Raw genomic sequence first — 20,294 nt, 5'->3', positions numbered from 1 at the left:
TAATAAAAGTGGTATCGCTGATTTCAGTTGTGTTATTTATGATTTATACCAAAGTAAAAGATCAGAATCTAGCCCAGACTCTTACAAATAGCCAGACACTATAGCCACAGTGTCCAATACAGTCTCCACTTGCCACATGTGGCGAATAAGAGCCTGCACTGTAGCGAATGGGGTTCTTGGAGCACAGCACTGAGGCCAGAGCCTGATCTCCTGCTGCAGGGCCCCCACCAGAGCATGGCACTAGGGCCAGAGCCTGAGCCCCAGCTGCAGGGACCCCGGAGTGTGGGGCCAGATCCCAAGCCCCTGCTGCCGCGCCCCTGCCCAAGTGCAGCAATGGGGCCAGATCCCGAGCCCCTGCTGCAGGGATCCTCTGGCACGCAGGGCCAGAGCCTGAGTCCCTGCTGTGGGGTTGGATTCAACCTACATGATGAAAGGATCAACATTCTGGGTTACGCAGATGACCTGGTCCTGATAGCCAACTGTGCTGAAGGCCTCCAGCAGATGCTACACATCACCAGCTGTGCTGCCAAGTGGAGGGGCCTGTGCTTCAATGCCAGGAAGTGCACCTCCCTCCAAGTCAAGTTCAGTAAGAAGACCCTCATAAGGCCCAGGGCATTCAGCATTCAGGGAAAGTCCATGGTTCCCCTCCTCCCTGGAGGAGGGACAGTTCTACCAGCACCTGGGCACCCCCACCAGAGTGAGGATACACCAGACTCCAGACAAAACCATCCAGAAGATCCTGCATGACCCCAAGCTCATTGATGAGTCCCAGCTCACATCCTGACAAAAAAAATAGATGCTATCAACACCTTCCTGATCCCCCACACCTCCTTCAGTCTGAGGGGCTCAGCAGTAGCTAAGGGCTCTCTGAACAAAGCAGACAGTACCATTCATCAGGTTGTTAGGAAATGGCTCTACCTCCCCCAGAGAGCCAGCATGGATGTCATCTATATCTCAAACTGTCAAGGAGTTGCCAATGTGCCACACATGGGGGACCTATGCAACATGGCCATCATTGCCCACGTCTTTCGCCTCCTGACCTGCCCCAATGCCAGAGTGTGTAGCATCGTAAAGAATGCCATGAGAGACTCCATGCAGAAACAGATTGCCAGGGCCCCCTCCGCTCAGGACATTGCCACCTATGTGAGCAGCTCTCGAGGGCAAGTTCAGAAAAGATAGAGGGGGAAACGTATCTTCGCTCTGGTGCCGTGCCCACAATGCCACGTGGGGAGCAAGATCAAAAGCCATTGGGTTTGGAGGAAGGAGTGGCAGGAACTGGGTTGATCCCAAAAATCATCAGTATATACCACACCATTGTCACTCCACTGGGCAGGACCATTCTGGAGAGGGTCCTCAAGGACACCATTTGGCACCACCATACTGAGGTCCTGAAGAAAAAACCTTAACGGGGAAGGTGTTTGAGGTAACCAGCAGGTGGGATACCAGTAATCACTTCCTCTGTGTTGGCAACTTCTTACACTTTGCTGACTGGCACTTCATCCACCGTGCCCGACTGAACTGTGTCCCACTCAATGGTGCCATCCATGGGGACTGCAACTGGAGATGGGGTTATACCAATAAAACCCCACCTCATGTCCTGTGCAGCTGCCAGATCCACTCCAGTGCCTGGCAGCTGCACCACAATACCAACCAGGTCTGCCTCATCATGCTCTGCCTACCATCTACAGACCTTCCCCCTTCACAGACATGGATCACAACCTTTGACTAGAGAGAACTGAGTGGTCTGTCCTCCAAAGAGAGGCATGGCTGGGGACTCCAACCATTTACACCCCACAGGCTGTCTGCCCCCACAGGTACTGGACTATGAGGGACTCCTGACAACAACCGAGACATCAACAAGCAACACAGTCAGGGATCACTCCTAGGGCCCTCCCTGATGGACTGCAGACTTTGCCCCAATAAAGTTTGCCTGGTCGCCCACTGAAGATGAACTCAACAGGGGCCATATCTTTCTTTCTCTTTCCTCCCTCTCATTTTGCTTCATTCCCCAGATGCCTGAACAGAAGACCAGTGGGACAGCAACTGACTGCTAACATGAGTGAAGACAGAGACGACCACTGATGGACACATTCAGGGATCACCACTGGCATCCTGCCTGACAGACTCTGTTTTACTAAAGCATCACTTGGACTCTCACTGAGGAGGGTCATGGCCAGGGACTCACCGCTTTCTCCCAGAGACCTTGCTTCTCTCCTAGATAATAAAAGAGACCATCATCAGGAGAGCGATCGATGGTGACCATGACAGAGTCAGACAACTGACGAGGGAAACAAACAACCAATGTGGGACATGGTCAGGGATTGCTTCCATTGCTTTCCCTGATGAACTATAGGCTCTGCTTTTATGAAGCTTTTACTTGGATTCCCACTAGCAGGGAGTGGGACATGACCTGGGCCTTGCTTTCCTCTTAGGTGACAAAGACCATCACCAAGACTTCAACAGACTACTACTGGACAGAGGGACATGAGACAACCACCAATGGACATGACCAAGGACAACAAGACACCACACCAGGGACTGATTGCAACCAGACTGAGAAATTAGAGAGAACCATCAAGGGATATGACAGATGATGACCAGGGACCATGTCAGGAGAAGCACTGGCTTCCAGGACCTGATGGACTGAGTTTAACTAGGCTGAGCTATTTCGTTGTTGTTTGAAATCTTCGGACTTATCCCCAGTGGCACTGCTGTATTGACTTCTGGTGACAGACTAGGACTCTGCTATATGCCATGGAGATTTGCTCACTGGTTATTTACTGGCTTTAGTGTAATTCACAAAACATATGTATCTGGAGCAAGGCGGGCTACAATGTATACTTGTTACCCATGTTAAGTGCTTGGTACTGCTGTAACCCACCTCCGCTCCACCGATGACTTATGTGTGCTTTTTTTCTTATCCTGTGCAATTTGGCTTTGCTTGGTTGTAAACATTTGTTCATACTGAGGAGGTATCAGCATTTCTATTGTACGCCATTTCCTCCTCTCACTTTAAAACCATCCCATAGAAATTCTCTGTGCTACATCAGGTCCCCAATATGGTGCAAGTTTTTTAATGTTACAGAATATTAGTTACGTTTGTTACAAGACCATAAAAATTAAAGTTATAGCCTATTAAATGACACCGTTACAAAGGAAGAGTAGCTGATTTGCTGAATGGCACTCTACTAGGAAGCAATTGCTTTAGCTTCCTCCTGGGGGGAGTAAAACAAACCAGACAAGACAGACACAGAATTTGGCAACTTTTATTGCTACATTTTATTAATGTTCTCTTCTTGGCCCAGGTTAATGATACAGCAACATCACTGATCTGGATATTCTGATATTCTCAAGCAAAGGGATTCTGTCTGAGTCTCTTCGTACATACAACAGTATAATTTATTTTTCCAACAATTATTCCTAAATCATACCCATGTAACACAAAGAGAATCTAGCCCTGTTGTAAAATAAACACTGTCTGGATAACAATTCCAAATGGGTTCCATCCAACCACCTTTTTTATTGAAAAGGCATTCTACATATTTACATAAGTGTCTAATGATGATGATCTCAAAGACCTGAAAAATGGCTCTCGAAGGCCAAATTTAACAGAGATTCAAAGGCACAATAACTGGTCAGAAGACAGGTTTAGGTGGTAAAATAGTTTTGAGTTAATTTTAATTCAAAATGTGTAAAATGAATGCCAGCAAAGCAGAAATGGAGGTAAGTATATCAAGAAAAGTAGCTAGCAGGCTGCTTTATCATTTTGCTTCCAGACTGCCACATACCATTTTAAACATTCTTATTAGAAGCGTCTTCTGCTCCACTCATCACCCTTTCTGCCCCCTCTCAGCTTACGTTACCACATTTTACAAACCCATGCAACGTCAAGTCTGTTCAAGCATCTCCTTTACTATTTAAAATAATTGATATCACTGCTGAATTTTGTCCAGAGACTCCTGAGGGAACTAACATTCAGTGGGAACAGGTATGGATTTGGCCCTACGTTACTTTATGTTTTCTGTTCCTTCCTGCAATGCATTGTCTCTCTCTTCTAGAAATTAAACGTTACCCACACTCCTCTTTCAGATACACAATTTGAACTTGGCAGCTATGTGTATACAAAAAAAGCCTTTATAAGGTTAACGCCAGCCTTAAACTGATGTTTGTGTAAGTGTAAGACGTCCAGAGACGCCCAGCCCCTTGGCCTAGGGCGGGCGGCAGCAAAAAGGGGGTTAGAGCACCAGCCCGTACTCAGTTCGGGTGGGCAGAGGCTCACCGCTACAACAGCATACAGGCCCCAGCCCTCAACCGAGGGCGGGGCCGCCGTTCACAAGAGTTATATAGTTCTGGACCCAGCCCTCAGTCCAGGGCAGGGCAGCAGTTCCCAGGTAATAGTACAGTTCTAGGCCCGGCCCTCAGTCCAGGGCAGGGCAGCAGTTCCCAGGTAATAGTACAACTCTAGGCCCGGCCCTCAGTCCAGGGTAGGGCAGCAGTCCCCAAGTACTAGCACAGTTCTGGGCCCAGCCCTTAGTTTGGGGCGGGGCAGCAACCCAAGGGTTTAAACACAAGCCCAGCCCTCAGTTTGGGGCGGGGCAGCAACACAAGGGCTTAAGCGCAGGCCCAGCACAGGCTGGCCCTGTCCAGGAGGGGGGGTAGGGGGTCACAGGCCCTCCCACTCCACTGCGACCCGGCCCGGGGTCCTGGGGGTCGCTCACACGCAACCCCGGCAGTGGGGATCCAGACCGCAACACACTGCCATTGGTTCGTGAGCGTCGTTCCCCGGGCCACTTCCTACCTCAACCTCTGCTGGCGGAAGGTCCCAGTCCATCTGGTCAAGGGGTCTCCCTAGGTCGGTCTCCTCCAGGTCATCCACCTTCAGGGGCTCCGGCCAGTCGTCCATAACAATGTCATTAGGGTAGTCGGGCGGCGGTAATACAGGAGACTCGAGGCGATCCTGGGTCTGAGGGCTGTAAGGATCCGCCGGGACTCTGGGGCAGCCCGCTCCTGGGGCCTCTTCCAAGGCAGGGGGTCTCCGCCGGCGTGAAGGTCCTGGTAGGTCTGGGAAGTCCGGGTAGTCCCCTTGGGGCATATGGACCCGGGATTGCTTGGAGCCTCTGGGGGCTTGCTCCTCCGGCCTGGCTGGGCGGCAGCAGGCCCTCTCCCTTTGGTGCCGCGGAGCTCGTGCAGGCACGTCCTCCCTGTCCGGAGGCCCAGGCCCGAATGGGTCCTGAGTCCCGCCTTTTGCTCTTCTAGCCCTTGGCCCTGCCCTCTGAGGGGCGGGCCTCTGGTCTCCTGGCTCCGGCCCCGCCCACCAGGGCCTCTGCATAGTCTCCCCTGCCTCTGGGTCTGCAGGAGGCCATACTGACTCACAACAGTAAGCAAATAGTTTTGTGCAGAAGGGAAAAGGCATATAGTGGTTCAATTTAAGGATCAAGCATCTAAACTTTACATAATAATCTGAACTTCTGCAATTTAAAATACAAAGTCCAAAACAAAAAGACTAGGAGACCTGAAGTTAAGACTCATGCTTCCTCCACGTAGTAAGTAGAGACCTTCTTTCTAAGGTTCTGGTATACTTTTGAGAAGAAGGGATGAAGACCACTTGTCTATCAACTACATGGATAGGCATTCCTAATACACATTGTCCATCCTGTGTATGTAAATTCCATTTATTTTAAAGAAAGGAAGAAAACACTAAGTCAGCATTATGGTTTACAGGATTTTAAATGTGTAATGTGCAGAGGCATGTCTTTGGCATATGCCTTTGTTCCAATAAAACCCTGCCAGATGTTGCAGTAACTTGAACGTGTCAATGCTTACATCAGATCTGGAGGTTGTCCACATAATACATGTGAAAAGAAAGCAGTATTATTTGTCACCTGTCACAATAATTCATGAAGATTTCATGAGGAACAGCATTCCTAGAATCATATAATATTTGAAACTGGGAAACTTTTATAAAATTCAGCATTAAAGAGATCTACCTGTAGTTATGAGAGGCTTGAGAATCAGGCTTGGTGTAAGGCTAAAGGCCTAATTAGAGTGACCATATGCCCCTGTCCCAACAAGAGACAGGGAGATACAGAGCAGGAGGTTGGCTCCTCCTAGCTCCACCACGCCTGGGGAGCTGGGAAGGAGGCAGCAGCCACCAACCCTCTCCCAGAGTTCTGGGAAAGCAGCAGCAGAGACAGGACAGATCAAAACATTACCCCAAAGCACCACATTCCAGTAAGGTTGCACATCCTGTGTGGTACCAAGACCCTCCCCATAGATAATAGCTTAGCACCAGGTACATTCCAACCCAGGTTTAGTACAGGGTCATTACGACAACATGATGGACAGTATTGTTTTGATGGTACCAACATCTACCAGGTAGTGGCTGCCATATGGCTATGTCAAGAGGTGTCAATTTATTACAATTAGGGGTTGTCCCAGGATACATAATATACATGTAACTTATATGTACCTGAGTATAAAAGCATCATCAACTGAGGTGCGTCAGCCAGCTAAGGGGACTACGGAACCTCCTAGCCATGTATCAGGGCTGCATCCATTGTCATGGCCTATGCATGTATGAGTGTAAACTGGTGAGTTATACTGGAGACCCACAGGGTGTTGGAAACTATGCACGACTGACAATAAGCTTAGTTCCAAGTCCTTTGTACCTCACTTGATTTGCGGTTATTGCAGCCCTCAGAAGTCTGTGGTGCAGGCTAACTGATCAGAGCCAGCACTGGCATTCAGAGAGGATGAATATGCACACAGCCAAAGGTTATCAATATATCAGAACAGACACCACACTCGTAACAGCATCTCACTACAGTACTCGTTGTTATATATCAGTGAAAACTGTGTGGGGGCAGGGGTAGCATTGAAATGGCAGTTCCCACCCTACTTTGAAAGCATAGTTTCATTTGAAAGAATTTTTGTTAAAATTAACCTAAACATCAAACATTTGCAATTGCTGCTTTTTTAGATTATATAACATGAAAGTCCTATAAACTTTAACATAGCTTGAACAAATATCTTAATTTATATTCACGTACAAAACTTAATTTCCATAGCTTAATAGTTCGGAATTAGATCCTTGTGCAATAATTGTCCATTTTCTTTACTCATAAGAAGAATATTTTCTATATAGGACATTTGCAGAGATCCTTTTTTTTCCCACTCCTCCTCACACCAGAAGTGATCTGGCAATGTGGCAATGAAGTAGCAAAGATAGATTCCACCCTCTCTTATATGTAAGATGTATCTGAAAGCAGAATTTTATCCAATGTATTGGAATATGATTCATCCCAGTCAATTTCATAGCCACAGATGGTGACATCACATTCTGGATATTGACTTTTTATTGAAAGATTAATTAGAGAGTGAAGCAGAGCTGCAAGTGAAAGTTCCACAGTAAGACAAATTTTGCTCTGTTATACTGGTGTAAGTCATGACTTATGCCAGAGAACCACAGCTGATTTTGGCCCAAGGTACCACAATCAGTACCTTTCTGACACATTAGGGACTCAAACGTGAATTTAGCACGGTGAGCCAGATTATAAGAGGCAGCCCAAGAACAGAGAGAGATTGCAAACTGCCCTTTTGAAATTCCCCAGTTCTGGGCCTCCACTAGAATGGATAGATCCTCCAGGCTGCTCTAACCTGTACCAGGCAACATCAACTATTGGCTGTGCTACTATGCCCAATCTATGCCTTCCAAGAACACTGACAATGTACATCAGACCCTCGATTTACACAAGGGTTGCACTCCCACACAACCTCACATGCCCCAAATTTCACGTAAGTTGGGGCAGCTTTTTCCCCAGTGGAAAGCCCATGGCCGCTGCTTCCCTGGGGCTCCAGGCGGGGAGCGCCCACGGTCGCTGCTTCCCCAGGGGTTGGTGCAACCAGGAGGAGCTGCCCTTCCCCCCCAATATCTCCCTATCCCATATTTACGACAGATAGATATGGTCACCCTAGCCATGGGAGGGGACAGGGGGTTTAAGCCTGGGATAGGTTAGGGCTCTAGGGAGGCAGGAGGTTAAGGTGAAGGTTAAGGTTAATGTGGGGGGCAGATGAACTAGGGGGTGGGGAGGGGGGGGACTGAGCCAGAGCCATGCACGGGGTGGTGAGCTGGACCATGGGGAGGGAGGGTTGAACCGGGGAGGGTGGGGGTTGAACCAGAGCGAGGGGATGGAACCAGAAACACGTGCAGGGGGTTGAACCAGAGCTGCACATGCGGAGTAGTGATCTGGAGCCAGACATGGGGATTGGGGGTTGAGACAGAGCCATGCACTGGCGGTGAACAGGATTGGGGGGTTGAAATGGGGCCGTGCAGACCCAGGATTTTGAGTTATGCTTAACTGGTGTTAATGCGAGTTAAGCGCAACTCGAAATCACGCATTTTGAGGGTTTACTCTATGGAGGATATTCTGCCAGGGTTAAAGTTTCTGGAGATAGAGGTCAGTGCTCATGAAATGGTGCAAAACAATCAGAGCCAAGTTTGAGCCTCTCTTTTTTCCCCCATAGTAAACTATGAATTTAAAATTATTTTTAAAACAACATTGTTTTCTGGATTTGTCCAATATCTTAATTGAATGTGCAAGAGACAAGTGAAAAGCATCTCATCATTTAAAGCTTCAGAATGCTGGATAGTAGGAACAGAAAAGATCATTGGATAATTCAGTCTGCCACCTTTTTCATGTTTACAGGCAGAAAAACATCGTTTTTTAAAGAAATACTGAGAACTAAGTACAGTCATAGTTTCACTTACACAATCCCACTAGTTTCAATATGGTTATGTAGATTTAATTTAGGACAGAATTTTGTCCTTTCATGTGAGAATTTTCTTGGCTTGGAATTTGTTAACGAATTTAGAGACCAACAAAAAATTTGCTTCCTTCTACAGTGTTTTTCCAACTGTGCATTTCCTTGACTTTGCTAGGATGAGGTCAGTAGGAGCCAACATCAGAAATATCAATAGCTTCTGTAGAACCTTTTTTACCCTATGTTGAGTGAAAGAATGTACATATTTACACTCTGAATAAGCAGATATTTATCTGTTTGTTTCTTCTCCTTTCTGGTTAAAGTTGCTGAAGTGACAACACCGAAGAATGAACACATTTTATTCACAAAAACAGGGCAGTGACAGCACACGCTTCCCTGGACTGTTGCCTGCCAGTACTCTTCAAGTTTGCTTTGTGACATACAAGTGAGAGGATTTTTTCTGTAGGCCTATTAACTTCTTGGCCTTCACCAAGACTGCCATGAAGGTGGCTAACCAGCAGTATTTTTGTGCAGTATTTTTGTCATAGGGACTCTTGTACATGGCATTTCTTTCATAGAGGCCACACAACATAGCACCAAATGGTAATAACTTCTGGTTACCATCAGCTGAGCTGGATTCAAATAGGACAGTAGAATACAGAGTGTTACAGAAACCTTGGGAATGGAGGTTGTCCATAACTCTCTAATGTTTACAACTCAGCACTTATCAGCTACATAGATTTGCAAACCCACATTAATCTGCCTGTAAATGCTCAGAGTATGCCCTTTTAGAGGCTATTTAAAAAAGTCATTTTCTACTATTGTAGCTGTCCAATTCAAGTTTTAATCCTCGAATTAAATTTCACTCACTTGCAGAAGTCTTAGGGTGTCACTGAAGAGACAGACTGCATGGAGCTTTTCACATTGTTGCTTACACACCCATCCCACTTGAGTCACAGGGAACATGTTTGCTGACTGATTGGTCTCCTCTGCTGGCCCCAAATGCAGTTGTGGTGCTCCTAGCACAATCTGCAGCTGGTACATGTTGAACCTCTCTAGTCCAGCGCCCTCAGGACCTCATTCGTACCAAATCAAAGAATTTGCTGGACTACAGAAGGTCAATACTGCCTAAGCATTACCACTGCTTACTGGACTCTTAGAGGACAATCAGGGGTAAATTAAAGCTAAATAACAGCTCAGAACACTGAGAGCCAGGATTGGTGGCTGTAAACAAACTTTATGGCACCAGGAGAAACTTGGTCACACCCACAATAAGTGGTCCTCCAGCTAATAAAATCATATGAGATTACAGATGTTGCTGGATGAGAGCATTCCAGATGAGACAGGTTCAACCTGTAATAGGTACTGACACTTTACATATTCTCTTTTCCTGCCTTTTAAAATTTGCTATTTTGCCTCTCTAGCCTCTGGTTCAGGAATAGCAAATTTTGACAGATGGGGGCTCCCCCATCACTTTGTGCTATCATTGTGAAATTTCTATTTTAAACTTGGACACAAAGGTATTATGACTTTGGAAAAGAATTCTACAGAGTTAAACATCAGGGCTATTGTAGATAAAACCCTGAATGAAGGTGTTATTTACTAGTCTTTTTCCATTGTTTCACATAAAAACCACAAAATATGACCTAAAGTAAATCATTTAATACATACAAAACACTGGAATATTGAACGGCAATGTAAACAGTTTTGAATATGTACAAATACCCTTCAATACACAGCTGTTAAGCAGAAAAATCTACCTGGTTTCTTATACAGTCTCCTCATCTCATTGTCACTGTTGCACAAACTCAAAAAAAACAAAATTTGAATTGCTGTACTTTGCCACACATGCACTTTGCCCACTGATCTTATTTCAAGGACATTTTTCAGATCTTTTTATCAGTAAGAAACTGAATTGCATAGTGAGTTTTTTTTCTCTTCTGTTTTAAACCTCAGGACAGTTCATATACCTTCACCTACTCTGAAGGTTAGTTAAAAACAACCCCAAAATACCTTTGTTAGCAGTAAAGACCTAGGGACTAAAATCAGGAAGAGACTAGGCATTGTCACGCTGAACACTATAATGCCCAACTTTTAGGTACCTAGGAAAAAAAAATTATAGGACCAACATGTGCTCTATTAGGCCTTAGCTAGATTCCTTACATCGGGGTGGCCAATAATTTTTGATGGAGGGGCCATGCCAAGATTTTGGTAAGTAGTCAAGGACTGCACTTTTCTGTGGAGGGAGTTCAGGGTCTGGGATGGAGGCTGGGTGCAAAAAGGAGCTCAGAGTAGGGGACTGGAGTGCAGGAAGAAGTCTGAGAAAGAATTTGGGTGATGGGGGTGGGCAGGAGATTGTGTCAACACAGCCCTGTTGCTGACGTTCACACTCCTGCAGTACTTTTACCCCCACCCCAAGCAGTTTTTGCTTTATCAGCAGGAAACAAATCAGGATTCATACTTGCAGTTGTCACTGCAAAACTTCTCTCATTTGAGGGTTTTTTTAAACCAGCTTCTGGCACTCCCCACCCCCTACCCTCTGAGAAGCACCAGCACTCCCCCCACCAGCCCTCGGGAAGTGGTGGCTGCCGGCTCTCCCCTCCTCCCACAACGCCGGGGAAACTGCAGCCACCCGCCCACCCTCGAGGACCCCTGAGGAAGCAGCACAGACGGGGCAGCTGAGTGTTCTCCAGCCAGAAGCTGCCGGCAGAAAAATTCAGCAGGTGGGGGGCAAATACGGAACAATTAGGCCCTTTTAAAAATAAGTAGGGATGCCTTTTTGGCATCCCGAATACAGGATGGATAGTCAATCTAGCTAAATGGTGGTTGAAAACAGGGCATCTGCCTCCTCTTCCAGACAGATCTTGAATGGGACCTGAGCTAGCGGGCAGGCTTTGAGCAATCAATTACTGCACATTAGACAGGTGGGTGAATGCTTATCTTTTCTGATTTGTGATCAGTCTAAATCACAGGCAAGAGGTAAGCATAGAGTAAAGCAGCAGTGCACATGCTCATAGAGGGAGAAACTAAGGCAGCAAGAAAACTTCAATTGAAAATGTAAGTGGGATGTGAATTTAGGCATCTAGAGTGTCCATCAGGAATTTTTTGAATCATAGACAGGACTTTGAGATGGCATTAAGTCCACTCCCTGCACTCACAGTAGGACAAAGAACCAGCTAGATCATCCCTGACAGATGTTTATCTAACCTGCTCTTAAATGTCTCCAATCATGGACAATTTATCCTGGTGCTTACCACACTGACAATTTGGAACAGTGGCTGCTGTTCACCATTTCCAGCCAAGGGGAGCTGCGGAAAGTGGTGCACTGGATGGGAACAGAAAACCACTGCCAATGGGAGCTGCAAGCAGCCATACTTGTGGATGCTCAGGTGAGCAAACAGTCTTGCAACCTGCCAGCAACAAATGGTGATGAACCATGAGCAGCTGTTGCACCAGAGATTTCCCACCCCTGCTCTATATGGTGGCCGTACTATGGAGCATACATGCTTGGCTGCTTCAGATCTTGCTAAAAATGTCAGCGTCCTTCTTTTCTCCATAACATCAGCAAATCTGTCCCTAACAGCAGGTGTGCTTGCTGTTATGTGGATCAGCCCCTGGTATCAGGCGGCTGTTTTAAGCAAATATAACAATATTTCCCTGCTTGAGCTCCAATTGGCTCACCTATCAGATGAGTAAACATGGAATGACTTGCCAGGTGAATTGCTTACAATGAAAATATCCTACACATCTGCAGCAAAAATACAGAACACCTCTAGTAACTAACACCATTTGTTTCTGCATGAGGTCATCAGCCCTTGTGGTGAGACACATCATCACAATATTTAAAATCAGCTGAAAATATTTTTCTTGTAGCCTATCAAACTGTATCTTTGCTCTTCTATCGATATGGATCTGGCCCACAGGCTCTGCCTAACAGGAGGGAAAGAAGCAGCTCCCCACAGCCCTGCACACTGCAGGGAAGGGCTCCCTGCAGGCACTCCCTCCCTGTCACTCGCACTGGCTGGGAATTGTGACGACTGGCAGTGGCGGGGTGTGTTGTGTGCACATGCAATGCCTGCAAGGTGCTTCTCTGCAGCATGCAGTTCTGGGAGGAACTACCCAGGCCCACTTGGAAGCTGTGCCAGGTAGGTGCCCCAATTCCCTGCCACCTCCCATCCAGAGGCCAGACCCCAGCCCACTCCTGCACCCTCCCTCCCATCCAGACCCCACACCACTCATATCCAGAACCCCACACACTGAACCCCTCTTTCTTGGCCCCACCCCAGAGACTAGAGGGGACCCCAAAAAAATAGCCCCAGAAGGGTTAGTCCAGTTGTAGGGTAAGTCCTAAGCCTTTGTGCCCATCTGGGGCTGGAGTGTGAGGGCAGTGTCTCCCCCCACCCTTCTCAGTTGGAGGCCAAATCTGTAAGGGCTTTTTTTCCCCTCGGTCTCACCTGGGATCAGCCCAAGCCAATGAGGGTTGTTTGTTTTTTTTTCTTTTTTGCTTCTCATGTCTGTGTGGCCCCTTACTGATTCTTCTGTAGGTTAGAGGACCCCAACCCAAATTAGGTTTCACACCCCTTCAATAGGTCCATGTAGCTGCTTCCTTAGCAAATAAAAATAAGGAAAATTAAGGGTGGCAGATCCTCTATTACAGCATTTTTAACTAAAACCATTAACTAGATATTCTGATACAGTTACCTCCAATGGCACAGAAGCAGTATTACCCCCACAATAGCCATCACACTTTGTTCATCTTTTTACCTGAGAGTGAGTAACATGCATTTGCCGTCTCATTGTAAAAACATGGAGACACAACGCTGTACTTTCATCAAAAGGCAAAGCAGGTGAAATAAAAGTTGTGCTCCCCACTCAACCAGTGCAAAGAAGTGGCAGAATAATGCATTTTAAAAACTTTTGATTTCAGCAGCACAAAACAGTAAACTTGTCAGGATAAAGATCATCACCAAAACATGTCACAGCTAGATGTAGTATACAACAGGATATAAAATTAAAAGGAAAAAAGATGTATGCAACAAGTGAAGTAACAGAAGAATAAAGCATGTGTTTCAGTGTTTGCAGGATGGAGGATTATTTAAACAAACAAGAATCGATAATAAAATTTCAATTTGTATGTGTGGGGGTGTGAGCAGTTTGCACCTGGGACCAGGTGGCCTAGTGGCTAGGCCTCCTGGCCAGGGCCTGTTGAGTGGGTCCGCAGCCCCCACCCAAGCATCTATGAGTTTAGATTCTTGGTGCCACATGCCGAACTCGTTTCCCCTTTTGGCGGGAGAGGGGTTCCCCAAGGATGGGTTCCTCTCAGTACCTGGGGGAGGGTACATAAGTACAGAGGTCCAAAAACAATTGCAATAAAAACTGGCAAATCTGTCCCACGAAAGCTTATCACCAAATAAATCATTTTTGCTAGCCTTCAAAGTGCTACATTTCTGCAGTTTTGTTTAGCTGGGAATTAAGTTATACACACAAGCGGCAACATGTGAAAAAGCAGGAGAGTGCTGCCTAGAGAAGCAAAATAAATTCACAGAGGACATCCTATTCACAGATCAAAAGAAACAGGAAGAAAATTTGTCACTAATCCATAAAAATCTATCGGCCTTTAAATCATATAATCCTAAAACATGAACTTTTGCTATAGAAGAACAAAATGTAAACTTAGAAAAACCATCATTACAAATATTGCAATAAAAAACTGGAACTAGTTTTTATGGGAAACGACGTGCCAGGACTGCCAAAGCTACTAACAACCACATGTATCTTTAACGACCATTTGCTCCTAAAATCTGAATTCGTATCATAGAACTGGAAGGGAACTCCAGAGGCCATGGGGTCCAGTCCCCTATGCTCACAGCAGGAATTTATTTTTTTTTTTTATTTTTCTCCCAGATGAGCCAGACCCTGCAAAGCCCCCGGTCTACAAGGCTGATGCGCTAACCCCTGAGCTACCCCGCCCCTCAACCCCTGCCAATTGACCGGCACACAACCCTCCAGCGGCGCCTTGCTCGCCAAGGTAGCGAGAGGGGCAGCGTGTAACAAAAGTGCCTTCTCCGAAGTCAACGAAGAAACGCGAGAGTTACGGGGGCCGCCGGAGAGGGACGTCCCTCGTCACCAGGAGACCAGCGGAGCCTGATCTGTCAATTGCCGCCAGGCTTGAGGGAGCCCTGTCCCCTGAGAACGGCCCAGGCGCTAGCAGGCAGCCGGCCTGCCAATCGCCGGGGGAGCTGGCCCCCTTGAGCGCCTCAGCGCGGAACCGCAACCGGAGCGGAGCCGGGCTGGGCAGCGGCTCCCTCCTACTGCCCCCAACTCGCCACACCCCCTCCCCAGCTCTCTGCCTCAGGCCGGGCACCGGCGAGGGAGCCCCCGGGACCCACCGTCGAAGCAGTCCGGCCCGGCTGGGACTCACCTGGCGGCGCTCGGTTCCGGCCCGGCCCGGCCCGGCCCGGCCTGTGGTGGAGCCCGCGGACGGCGGCGAGCGCGGCTCGGCCGGCGGGTTTCCGGGCGGAGCAGAAAGTCGAAACCAGCGTGAGGGGAGGAGGCAGCGCAGCCGCTCAGGTGTCTGCGCCGACCCCGCCTCCCACCTAGCAACGGGGCTGGGCTCAGCCCGGCCCATCCTCGCCCGGCCGGAGCCACCTGGCACCGCGTGGCCGTCCCACCCTTCTGCCCTGCCCTGCCCGGCCCCGGCCCCGGCCCCGGCCCCGGCCCCCTCACGCGCGCCTCGCCGAGCTACCTGAGGGGGCGGGTGACAGGCTCCCGCCCGGGGCACCAGCCAACCCAGCCCCCGTGCGCGCGCGCGCGGAAACTTTGGCTCGCTGCCCCTCCCCCCGCCGCGCGCCTCCCGGCCGCAGCCCAGAGCACCTGGCGGGCGCGGTCTGCCGGAGCCCGAGGTAGGCTTCCCCACAGCTCAGCGCGCGGGAGGGAGCTGGACGGTTTCCTCACAGCCGCTGGTGTCACACACTAGGAAGTTCCCTTCGCAAGAGGGGAGGCGGCTCAGTCGCCACTCAGCCGCTGAGTGTTTTCCTCTGCCACTTCCTCTCTGGCGTCTCCCCTGGCATGGGCACCCACCCGTGTCCTCCTGCTGGTCTCTCCCGGGGGCGGTGCCTTGCCCTTGTTACCTCTACAGCTACCACAGGCCCAGTCTCCCCTCCAGAGGGAAGTTCCCTGTCCTCACTAGTCAGAGAATGGCCTTGAGCTGGTGCCACTCCCCAGTGTGCCCTCTTAGAAATGAGGGGGGGGACAAAAGTCAGGCCTGAGACCATATTAAGCTGCTGCACGCGTCAGAACCCGCCCCCCCCAAGTCCTACCTTGTTGGAGGGGTCAGTTGCAGGCCAGTTATTAATGGATAGACTGAGAAGCATTTGACTGTCACTGTGCAGCTTGTATGAGTCTGGCCAAGCATAACTAATTATATGTATCTTAGCTGTATCACCTTTCCTTCATATGTTGCTTGTCGTCCTAGTTCCTGATCCATTGGGTGGGATTGTTTGTAAAGTGTAAAGTTAAACTCATGCCGACTAAGCACTTGGCATTTTTGCAGTAGGTTGAAGCCTTGAACTGTTACAGGGCCTGTGTCTTTCTGTCTGTGAGTTTGGACAGTTTCTCAGGGCAGTGGTTCTCAATGAGTTCACGGGGGAAGGGGGGGGGGCACAAAGGTTATAGGCATTAGACTTGCCAGGCCTCAGGGCAGAAAGACCAAGCATGGGCTCTACCTAGCAGGACTGAAGGAGCTGAAGGCAAACCCTGCAGCATGGATGGAGAGGCTGTGCAGCTCTCAGCTATGACAGCAATGGAAAGAGTGCTGAACCCAGATATACATTGACCATGACATATGCAATGTGCTTGTCAGAGATACTCCTCACATCTTGACAGAACTGTTGATCAGCACTAGGAACAAGTTTCACACTCAGTAAGTAAAACAAAAACTTATTTTTTGTACCTATATTACCCTTTAAAAAAGAGAATTCTGTATGTATACGTGTTTAACTTGTGTAATTGTCAATTTCATATAGCTTTTAATCTACTGGATAGGCAGAGAAACAGTTGCCGTGTAGGCCATGGAGGTTTTTTTAATAGCATGTTGGGGTGGCCCCAAAAAGAAAAAGGTTGAGACTCCTCAGGTATTCTGCAGGTGCCTACCTCTGACGTGATTTAACTTTTAAGACTTTCTCTAATCGTGCCTCCTTGATTCTGAGACTGTTATCTAATATATTTAAATGATCAATGTAAAAATACCACCAAATACTGGCAAATTGTGTGAATCCTTCTTTTTAAGACTGGAAAAGGTGATTGATTGGTATATGCCACTTTTACCCAACGGAATTCAAAATACTAGAGGAAAGAGAAATAAAAAAGGAGGTTTTTAATAGACCTGGTTGGAAAAAAAAACCCTGCAGAACATATTTTGCATATGTACCTGGCATTGCTTGGGTCCTTGTGGGGGTTCAGAGAAGTGGGTGGGAGGTATAGTGGGGGGGCTCAGGACAGGCAAATAACAGTTGTGGGGTGGCGAAGGGCAGGGGTGGGGATGCAGGAGTAAGGGAAGAAAAGGGCAGGAGGCTGTGGGGGGCTCAGGGCATAGGTTTAGGAGCTCAGGATAGAGGTTGTGATGAAGGAGTGAGGGCAAGGGGCTGTGAGGGTTGGAGGGCTCAGAGCAGAGACTGGAAGATGCCAGAGTTTTTCTCTGACTATGCCAATTGTTTGAAACTGAAATGCCTTGCAAAAATATATTGGGTTCAACAAACTTTTGCTAAATCACAGACTGGATTTTGACAGAGCCCTGCATGATTTTCTACCAGGTCACCTATCAGGCTTCTGAGGAACTCAGGCTTTCAGGATCCACAGCAACAGGGTAGTCCTTCCAAGTGGGCTGCCTTGGTGTCAGGCATCACAGAGCTTCCAGGCTTCCTGACAGTCTGAGCCTGCAGTCAGCTTTTCAGCCATGGAATCTGAAGCTTTTAGGTTCCCTGCAGCAGAGTAGACTCATAAAATACTAGAACTGGAAAGGACCTTGAGTATTTGCACTCCCCGCAGGATCAAGCACCATTGAGTGTATCACTGACAGATGTTTGTCTAACCTGCTCTTAAATATGTCCAACAGTGGAGATTCCTCAACTTTCCTTGGCAATTTTTTTCAGTCCTTAGCCACTCTGACAGGAAGTTTTTCCTAACATCCAACCTAAACCCTCCATGCTGCAATTTAAGCTCATTACTTCTTGTCCTACTCTCAGAGGTTAAGGAAAATAATTTTCTCCCTCCCCATAACAACTTTTAGGTACCCGCAAGCTGTTATGTCCTCTCTGTCTTCTCTTTTCCAAACTAAGCAAACTTAATTCTTTCATTCTGCCCTCATAGGTCATATTTTGTAGATCTTTAATAATTTTGTGGCTATTCTTTGGGTCTTCTCCAATTTCTCCACAACTTTCTTGAAATGTGGGGCCCAGAACTGTACACAATACTCCAGTTGAGGCCTAATCAGTGCAGACTGGAATGGAAGAGTGACATCTCATGTCTTGCTTACAATACTTTCGTTAATGCATCCCAGAATGACGTTTGCTTTTTTTGCAACAGTTTTACACTCTTGACTCATATTTAACTTGTGGTCCACTATGATGCCTAGATCCCTTTCTGCAGTACTCCTTCCTAGACAGGCACTTCCTGTTTTGTATGTGTGAAACTGATCATTCCTTCCTAAGCAGAGTACTTTGTTTTTGTCCTTGTCCTTGTCCTTGTCCATTTCTCCAGTTTATTCAGATCATTTTGAATTATAACCCTATCCTTCAAAGCACTTGTAACCCCTCCCAGCTTGGTATCATCTGCAAACTTTATAAGTGTACTCGCAATCTCAGAGGTTTGGAACCTTTTTTGGGTCAGAGACAAATGACGCACACAAAAATCAATTAAGGCACACGAACGTGAGAAGGGAAAAAAAACCCACACATACCAAAACCTTAAGTCATGTGGCTCCTGACTGAGACACTGCACTCCCTTCATGCTCCAACACCACAGGCAGGGAGTTGAGAAGTGGGGACTGAGGTTCAGGGCTTCTCCCAAGCTAGATTAACTTTTCTGGCGGCCTGGGGTGGGACCAAAAATGAGGGGTTTAGGGTATTGTGATGGGAGGGAGCTGCCAGGGATCAGGTACAGTGCCTGATTGGGAGGGAGGGTGCAGGAATAGCCTGGGTTTGGGGCATCTGATGGGGAGGTGCATAAGAGGGGCAACAGTGGGGGGGAGGTTCAGGAGGAGGCTGGAGGTGAGGGGTCAGGGCAGGAGGAAAGGTGCAGGAGTGGGCTGGAGGTGGGGCCTGAGTGGGAGGGAGGGTGCAGGAACAGGCTGAGGTAGGGCAGGTCTGGGTGGGGGAGGACTTACCTCCACACACCAACATCGCTACCCCCTCCAGCAGCTGGGGGAACAACAGCGTGGTGAAAAGCTCCCTAGAGCAGTGGTTTTTAAGCAATATACCATGGCACATTGTGAACTATCCAGGTATGCCATGAAATGTTGTCAATTTCCTCTAAATATGGTTCTTGGCAGAGCCACCATGAGGGGAAATGCCAACCTCATAGGACCCTGTTCGTGCCAGGAGATAGCTGAAATACCCATCTCCGCTCCTTGCTGTGGCAAGGGAGAGGGGGGAAGACAGGAACTTGTTGGAGCTAGGATGCGATTTAAATGCTGTGTCCTGACTCCAAAGGGCTGACAGGGAGAGGAGCCTGCTTTCAGTGGTTACTCATTTACTCTACACCCCTAGCATGGTGTTGAGCAAATTTTAAAAAATGTGTCTGTGCTCACTAAGATGGTGTAAAAACATTAATGCATTTCATCTTCATTTAGCTTGTATGCATTACTATGTTGGAAACCTCTTTAGTAAGACCATAGCACTATTAAGTGTAGTAAATGTGATGTTTCTGAGCAATCGATTCAGCCCAAAAAAGCGGGTGTGCCATGCAGTTGTTTAGCTCATTAAGTGTGCTGTGTTACTGAAGAGGTTGGGAACCTCTACCCTACAGAGGCTTTTCTCCCCACCTCTTCCAAGCACTGCCCTCTTGTTGCTTTGACTGGCCATAATTCCAGCCAATCAGAGCAGCAAGGAGGCGGTGCCTCGCAGAAGTGGGGAGAAAAGCCTTTCCAGTCAGTCAGGAAACCTCAGTTCCCTGATTTATAATTCAAAAGACTTGCAGTTGCAAGGCACATGTTCAGATACCACTATATAAATAAATTAGTTGATTTAAGGCTGCAGCTTATCATAGAACAATAGAGCTGGAAGAGACCTAAAAAAGCCATCGAGACCTATCCCATTCTGTTCCACACCAGGAGTGATTGAAGGAACAGTTATTTTCCATTGCATCATCCCACTGTATCCCAAACCCCACAGAGCACCCTATCTTAATATCATCCTTCAACAAGTCATGTTCTATCAAGGTACATATGTAACCCTCATCACCACAGTATCAAAGGGGTCTGAACCACCTGTGAAAGAGCCTTGAGAACAGCCGTGTATCAGCTCCACAACTCCACCAGC

General features: G+C 47.8%; 1 protein-coding gene and 1 long non-coding RNA gene across 5 annotated transcripts in view; one reads left to right on the top strand and one right to left on the bottom strand.

Moving 5' to 3' along the window:
• LOC142020271 (ligand of Numb protein X 2-like) overlaps window positions 1–15,690 on the bottom strand; it is a 41,836-nt gene extending 26,146 nt beyond the window's left edge. For 2 of the 3 annotated variants that reach the window (XM_075007981.1, XM_075007984.1), the window contains exon 1: window positions 15,634–15,690. The gene's annotated coding sequence lies outside the window, so the exon portion shown is untranslated. Of the gene's footprint in view, window positions 1–15,181; window positions 15,262–15,633 lie in introns of those variants that run through there. The other variant, XM_075007983.1, reaches the window with a different exon arrangement.
• LOC142020275 (uncharacterized) overlaps window positions 15,444–20,294 on the top strand; it is a 55,214-nt gene continuing 50,363 nt past the window's right edge. For both annotated transcript variants that reach the window (XR_012647340.1, XR_012647339.1), the window contains exons 1-2: window positions 15,444–15,662; window positions 16,489–16,681. This is a non-coding gene — a long non-coding RNA (uncharacterized LOC142020275). The remainder of the gene's footprint in view (window positions 15,663–16,488; window positions 16,682–20,294) is intronic.

Source organism: Carettochelys insculpta, chromosome 13, assembly GCF_033958435.1.
Source record: "Carettochelys insculpta isolate YL-2023 chromosome 13, ASM3395843v1, whole genome shotgun sequence".
Lineage (NCBI taxonomy): Eukaryota > Metazoa > Chordata > Testudines > Carettochelyidae > Carettochelys > Carettochelys insculpta.
The sequence above is the reverse complement of the archived record's forward strand: the minus strand, read 5'-3'. Positions and strand labels throughout refer to the sequence as shown.